The following is an 8,087-nucleotide window of genomic DNA, read 5'->3' as shown; positions in this document are numbered from 1 at the left end:
GCATGTTACAAAATAATGGTTAAATTATTTTACTATCCCTTCCCACTGAGTGTATTATAAATATATTAAGCACATTGTATTTGATTAAATACTGAGGGGTTATTGTATCTAAATGAACAAAGAATTATTCTTAAAAAGAAATGTTTTTATTTTTATTTCATAATGCACTGAAATATGCAAAATTGTCTCCACATAGTGGGCTGACATGCAACAAATTAAGTATTTAAGATTGAGGATGGTCATAGTGAGATTATTCTAACAAAAGCTTTGAGCAAAGAGTACACTCGCATGGAAAGTGAAGAACTAGTGCAAAGCAAGATCTCGTCTGTAAAGAGCAGTAGTGAAGACAAAGTAAGTGAATGTAATGTTATATTAAATGTTGATTTCAAGCAAATATGGAGGGATGTAAGAAGCTCCTAAGCTTTGAGTTCATGGTGAAGAATATGTTAACGTCGGAGACAAGTGCGATGAACTTTGATCTCAAATGGAGTGTGGAAAAGATAAGGTTATAATGTGGAACTGAAAATGGCGAAGGAAGGAAGGTCAAAGGATCTTTGATTGCTGTATTACTGTCATGGGAAAATATGGCAGGTTGCAATTAAGGGGGAGAGAGGCTCAATGCCCGCACCCTTATTACAACAGAAATCTCTGATTTTGCAGAAATCCTTTCTTTGCATTGTCTCCATGGTTATGTGAGGGGCATGAAAATCTTGGGAATTTTAATAGTGAAACGCAAAATGCTTTTAGTGTAGACTTTTGAAATGACATTTAGATGCTTGTGAAGAAATCATCATACATGCATATGGCACTTTTCTGTTCAGAGAGAACGGAATAAATCAGTTAATATTTCAAGTTTAGAACATTTTATCATCTTCATCCCTTTCACAATTTGCATGTAATGATACTGATTATAACCTTTCTGCTTTTAGTTGAAATGATCTGACACAGATCACCAACATTTGATTTTTGGTTTCATTCTGGAAAACTGATGCTGTGAGTTACTTACAGCTTTATTGTTTTGTGTCTGTTGATGTTGGAAAAATAACTTGTATTGTTACTGAAACACAGCAAACTACAAGAATGCTGACTGTGAATATGATTGGCTTTGGACTTTGTTCAGGAATTTGTAATCCCTATCAATGGTACTGTGCAGTATTTTTTTTTATGAATTGAACTATCGAAACTGCCATTAAAAATCCACCAGCTGAAGTATAGCTTTGGAGTGGACTAACATACACAATATGTACAAGATTATTAGTATAATTAATACATGAATGGTAAGCGTACGAGCCAGTGTTAATACTGGTACTTGTGCAGTTTATTTTGGATTAAAGGGAACAATTTCCTGTCATTTAATTTCTGGCATATTCATCTCTGTGTATATCAATGTTAGCTCAGACACAGTTTATTCAAAGTGAAAGGGAATGATTCTCCCCTGTCCAGTTCTGTTCTGACTCTTTGTGACTCGATTTTGGCTCCGGCAATTTTTGTACTGATAATAATTGCCTGACAGCTGAGGAGTTATTTCTTGTTGATAGTGTTGATGAAATATTCCTTTAGCTGGAATGTTAAGTGGACATCATTTCTCGTAGCATTCATCACTTATGAAACCAGCATACATTTTGCTCATGTAGTATTTAGATCTACATGTGGCAATTTGTCATTGTGATTCATTGAAAGAACAATTGGCTCTATCAGAAGGTGGTCTTTTCAAATTCTTCAAGGTGGGTTATTTTGCTCGCGGGCTAATATTTTGATATTCATGCTGTTTTTTTTCTAGATGTTGTCCACCCATTGAAATACTACTTTGAGACCCTTTTTTTACCCATTTGATTTTCTAACCCCATTCCAAAGCATGGTGTGCTCCTGAAGTCATGATCCAACTAACCTCTTTGTGAACAGCAGTAAAAAAAAATGAAGTGGTCACTCATTGGTGAAAGGCTGTGTGAGGAGAATAAAACATTTCATTTGCTGCACTTTATATTTATATTAAGGTGAAAACATTCTTCATAAATGCAAAGGTACCATGTCATGGATTTAAACATTTAATCTAAACTTGGAAAACTAAATTTAAATTATAATCCTTTTTCTAATTTTTATCATTTATCTTATTTAGAATTGAAATGAACCAGAATAAAAACAACTTTTTTTAATTTCATGAACACTTGATTTTCTTCCTTCCTTTCCCTGAAAACTAGTTTTGTGGCCTTCAGCACCTTTATATTTTGCACGTGTGAAAATATACAGTCACAGGGACCATACATAGAAACATAGAAACATAGAAATTAGGTGCAGGAGTAGACCATTCGGCCCTTCGAGCCTGCACCGCCATTCAATATGATCATGGCTGATCATCCAACTCAGTATCCCGTACCTGCCTTCTCTCCATACCCTCTGATCCCCTTAGCCACAAGGGCCACATCTAACTCCCTCTTAAATATAGCCAATGAACTGGCCTCGACTACCCTCTGTGGCAGGGAGTTCCAGAGATTCACCACTCTCTGTGTGAAAAAAGTTCTTCTCATCTCGGTTTTAAAGGATTTCCCCCTTATCCTTAAGCTGTGACCCCTTGTCCTGGACTTCCCCAACATCGGGAGCAATCTTCCTGCATCTAGCCTGTCCAACCCCTTAAGAATTTTGTAAGTTTCTATAAGATCCCCTCTCAATCTCCTAAATTCTAGAGAGTAGAATTCTACAATCGAGGCTGGTATGCCCTAACCCATGTTAAAATAGAAAATGGTGGATATAGATTTGGCATAAGAATCCCGAGTGACTTCTCTTCCTGAAAGGCATGGTGACCAATTGCACCTATTGACCATTGTCAGAATCTGTGCATTAGAGTCATAGTTAGAGAGTGGGAAAACAACCTTTTGGTTCATGCCGACCAAAATGCCCCATCTACACTAGTTCCACTTGACCTGTTTAGTTCCTATCCCTCTAAACTTTCCTGTCCATTTATCTTTCCAAATGTCTTTTAAATAGTGTTATAGTACCTGCCTTAACTACCTCCTCTAGCAGCTCGTACTATACCCATCACCCTTGGTGTGAAAACTTTGCTCCTCAAATTCCGATTAAATCTTTACCTTAAACCGTTGTCCTCTGGTTCTTGACTCCCCTACTTTGGGTAAAACACTCTGTGCTTTCAGGGTGTCTATTCCACTCATGACTTTATACACCTCTATAATGTCATCCCTCAGTCTTGTACGCTCTAGTGAATAAATTCTTAGCCTGCCTGACCTCTCCCTATAGCTCATGCCCTCAATTACTGGCAACATCCACATGAATCTTCATGGCAATGTTGATTAACGAAAAGCGTTTTATCTTTACTGATGAAATTCTTGCACTGATTGCTATCCTACTTTACTTTTTAAAGACTTATAATGCATTGTAGCAAAGAATGCCATTGGGTCCATGCTGACCCCATTCTGATCAGTCCCTTAATATCCCTTAATAATAATAAAGTCGACTATATCATGAAATTCCTTTCAAATTTAAGAATAAGTGTTAATCTATTTATTGGTAGCCATTATTAAAATACTGAACAGAGAAACTTGGCATGGTCACATAAAGTGATATTCTACATTGTGATATTCCTCAGTATTATTTTTAATTAATTTCTCCTGGACACAGCATAATCCATTATGAAAGTGTTTCTTGGATAGAGAACAGTATTAGAACCTAGCAAAGGATAAATGTTTTATACAAAAGTAGCAAAAAGTTTGTGATGTAATCATTCTTTGATCTTTTGATGAATTGATGTGTCCTCAACACATGCAATGCCCTCCGTACTGTTTGGGACAACGACCCATCATTTATTTATTTGCCCCTGTACTCCACAATTTAAGATTTGTAATACTGGTAGATAAAATCACATGTGGTTAAAGTACACATTGGCAGATTTTATTAAAGGGTATTTTTATACATTTTGGTTTCACCATGTAGAAATTACAGCTGTGTTTATACATAGGTCACCCCCCCCCCCCCCCCCCCCAATTTCAGGGCACCATAATGTTTGGGACACATGGCTTCACAGTCGTTTGTAATTGCTCAGGTGTGTTTAATTGCCTCCTTAATGCAGGGATAAGAGAGCTCTCAGATCCTACACTTTCCTCCAGTCTTTCCATCACCTTTGGAAAAATTTATTGCTGTTTATCAACATGAGGACCAAAGTTGTGCCAATGAAAGTCAAAGAAGCCAATACGAGACTGAGAAACAAGAATAAAACTGTTAGAGACATTAGCCAAACATTAGGCTTACCAAAATCAACTGTTTGGAACATCATTAAGAAGAAAGAGAGCACCGGTGAGCTTACTAATCGCAAAGAAAATGGCAGGCCAAGGAAGACCTCCACAGCTGATGACAGAATTCTATCTTTAATAAAGAAAAATGCCCAAACACCTGTCCGACAGATCAGAAACATCCTTCAGAAATCAGGATTTGTCAATGACCACTGTCCGCAGAAGACTTCTTGAACAGAAATACAGAGGCTACACTGGTTAGCCGCAAAAATAGGATGGCCGGGTTACAGTTTGCCAAGAAGTACTTAAAAGAGCAACCACAGTTCTGGAAAAAGGGCTTGTGGACAGATGAGATGAAGATTAACTTGTGTCAGAGTGATGACTAGAGGAAAGTATGGAGGAGAGAAGAAACTGCCCAAGATCCAAAGCATACCACCTCATCTGTGAAACGGTGGTGGGTGTGCATAAGCTAAAGATGGCTGCAATACAGGCCTGGCAGAGCATCACCAGAGAAGACAGCAACTGGTGATGTCCATGAATTGCAGACTTCAAGCAGTCATTGCATGCAAAGGATATGCAACAAAATACTGAACATGACTACTTTAATTTACATGACATTGCTGTGTCCCAAACATAATGTTGCCCAGAAATGGGGGCACTATGTATAAACACTGCTGTAATTTCTACATGGTGAAACCAAAATGTATAAAATCTGACAATGTGCACTTTAACCACATGTGATTTTTTTTCTATTATAAATCTCAAATAGTGGAGTGCAGAGGCAAATAAATAAATGATGGGTCTTTGTCCCAAACATTATGGAGGGCACTGTAGCAAGTAATTATTATGGGAGAAAGAAGACACAAAAGTGCTGGAGTAACTCAGCAGTTCAAGGTCTCATCTCTTGGGAACATGGATGAGATTCGTTTTGGGTCGGGAAACTGCCCATTAATTCGCTGCGGCCTTCTCTACGGACAAAGCAGACTTTCTTCTGTTAATAAGCATTGCCGTTCTAATATGGGGGTGCTCCATTGTCCTTGATCCATTCTCCTTGGGAACAACAACTGGGTGCACTAGCTGTTAGAAGCCAAGTGATGTGGTCCCATCTCTGAGCACATTGACCTGATGTTCTGTAGATCTGAAGGACAGGCTAAAGGCAAGAAGATAACTGTTTTGTATCCTCCTGTGGGTAGTGATACCGATTAGCTGAAAGGATGTATGGCAGGCTTACAAGGTTGCTTGGATTGCAGGCATTCATGGTGGACAGGTTAGCAGCTGTGTGCATGGCAATGATTTTTAATGCATTTTTGTCATGAGTTATGAGAATTATGAGTTGACAGTAAATGATGTTTATTTAAACTAGGTTAAACGCAAGTATTTTTGTAGAACTTTCTTCCCTGCTATGTGAATGATGCATCATACTTATTAGTGAACATAAATGAATGAGGTAAACTATTAATATTTGTGTTTCATCTGCTGGTAAATAGATTTCTTCACTCCAAGGGGTCACACCAAGGCCTTCACACCAGTATCCAGTCAGTATTGCAATTGGTGGGATTGGTGGTCTTTCCAATTATTCATTGCTTTGTAGCATTCCTGAAATGTTTATAATTTCCAGTTTTCTCTATTCATCTCCGAACAGTTATATTTCATGATGGCAGTGGTTCTATCAACACCAGGCAGCTTGTTTGCATTCTGCTCCACTGTCTATTTCTTATCTCTCGTGGGGTCAGAGGCCAAATGCTCGCAGACTTTCACAACTTAGCCCAGTCCTATTCGCACTTTACACAGTTACAGTAGTGGTCATAGGACAGCTTTTGTTCATGGGAAATCTGACTGATTTTTATTCCCTTTGTAAGGGTAGGCGGTCAGGTAATGTGTTCACTGCCTCCTTGGTTGAGATTACACGTTTGCCAGGTTGTCATGAATTTCTTACTGTGTGCTTTGGAGTATTTCCCATTGTGAAGATCCTAACTGGGTCAACTGAGAACGAATGCATTTCAAATCCCTGTCCAATCTCCTTAATCATTATTTTTGAGCATCATGTTTTTTATTTGTATTTTCTAGTCTCCAGCCATGAAATGATCGTTCATAATGTGTCTCCTCGAATTTTGTTTGTACATTGTACAACACCCTGATATAATAGAACAGCTGAGGTCAGGAACTTGGTGGTAGATGGGGAGAGAAATTTAACCTGCGCTTTATTATTGCCTTTACAATTGGTGCTCAAGTAGACGGGGCCAGTTTCTCACCGCTTTTCCATATTTTATTTTCTCATTGTCATGTGATAATTATGATTTGAGCTAACATATGTTGGCCACAGACATTGTTAAAGGCATTAGAGAACTTCATTATAAAAATGTTTCCTTTATTAAGTAAGTATTGATGACATATCTTTTTTTTCAAAAAGGGAAAGCACAAAGAGCTTGATAGCAAAGATGCTGAGAGAGTTTGCAATTAGATGCTAGGCTAGTTCAGCTGCAACACCAGAGGAGCAAGTCTCAAATGCTGAATAGTCTTCTTTTACCTTTCCTTTTAAAAAAAAATCACTAGTAGCAGGTATGTTGAAGGTAGCCAAAGGAGTAGTACACATTGCATTCTAAATAGAAGTTTTGTTTAAGGCATAAGTTTCATGATTGTTCAAAGGAGTTATTTTGGTCAGTAAGGATGATTTGTAATCTAGAAATCTATTCATCAGTATCCAAGAAGAATGAAAGCGATCTGCTTGTTGTTTCATATTGTCTGATGACCCCTTAAATTGAGTTGAATTTGTAAACCTTATAAGAAACAACAACAAATAGAGAGTAAAGGATTGCAACTGTCATTCACATTGAAAATGGTTAAGAATGTAGAGTTTATTTTTAATTTAAGAAATTTATTAAAGTTAAAGGCAGCGCAGTAGTACAGTTGCTGCCTTACAGTGCCAGAGACACAAGTTCGATCCTGACTGCAGGTGCTGTCTGTTTGGAATTTGTATATTCTCCCTGTGACCACATGGGTTTTCTCCGGGTGCTCCGGTTGCCTCCCACACTCCAAAAACGTACATGTTTGCAGGTTAATTGGCTTTGTTAAAATCGTAAATTGTCCCTACTGTGTAGGATAGTGCTAGTGTATGGAGTAATCGCTGGTCGACGCAGTGGACTGCAGGGCCTGTTTCTGCACTGTATCTCTAAAGTCTTAAGGGAAATTGAGTGTTATTCTTCATTTTGACAATTGGTTTGAATATTTGTGTGAAGTCTGAAATGAATGTGAATCGGTCTGCAGGGACACCAAAGGCCTGATTTCTGTTGGCTCTTTGCTAATAGCTAAAGGTTGGGCTTTCTATTTTACAATAATGATTTAGGGAATTCTAGTTTCACTTTCGGAAAGTATAGACTACTGACTCTCTTAAACATATAATTGAGACCTGTTGTATCTTACAGTAAGCCATCTTATTTTGGACTACACATTGAGTTTTGTATTATTGTGGCAGAAGATTGTTAGGGGCCTGTCCCACTTTCGTGACCTAATTCACGGCCTCTGCCGAGTTTGCCCTTGTCTCGTACTCGCAGCATGGTCTTCACGCGGTCGTAGGTAGGTCGTGATGCTAGTCGTAGGTACCCGTGGCATTAAGTAGGTCGTGGCGTTTTTCTACCCTGATGAAAATTGTCCACGAGTAAAAAAATTCTCCACGAGTAATTAGGTCGTGAAAGTGGGACAGACCCTTAACCCTATTTTAGAATTATATTTATTAAAACATGGTTCCAATTTTGTAATGATTGAATCAAAGTGTTGCTGTATATAATTACCATGCAATAATTACTGATGTATTGATTTCTTTACATTGGGAACAACACTTTTCACAATGGA

Source organism: Amblyraja radiata, chromosome 20 (genome assembly GCF_010909765.2).
Source record: "Amblyraja radiata isolate CabotCenter1 chromosome 20, sAmbRad1.1.pri, whole genome shotgun sequence".
In the NCBI taxonomy this organism is placed as follows: domain Eukaryota; kingdom Metazoa; phylum Chordata; class Chondrichthyes; order Rajiformes; family Rajidae; genus Amblyraja; species Amblyraja radiata.
Note: the sequence above shows the minus strand (reverse complement) of the source record.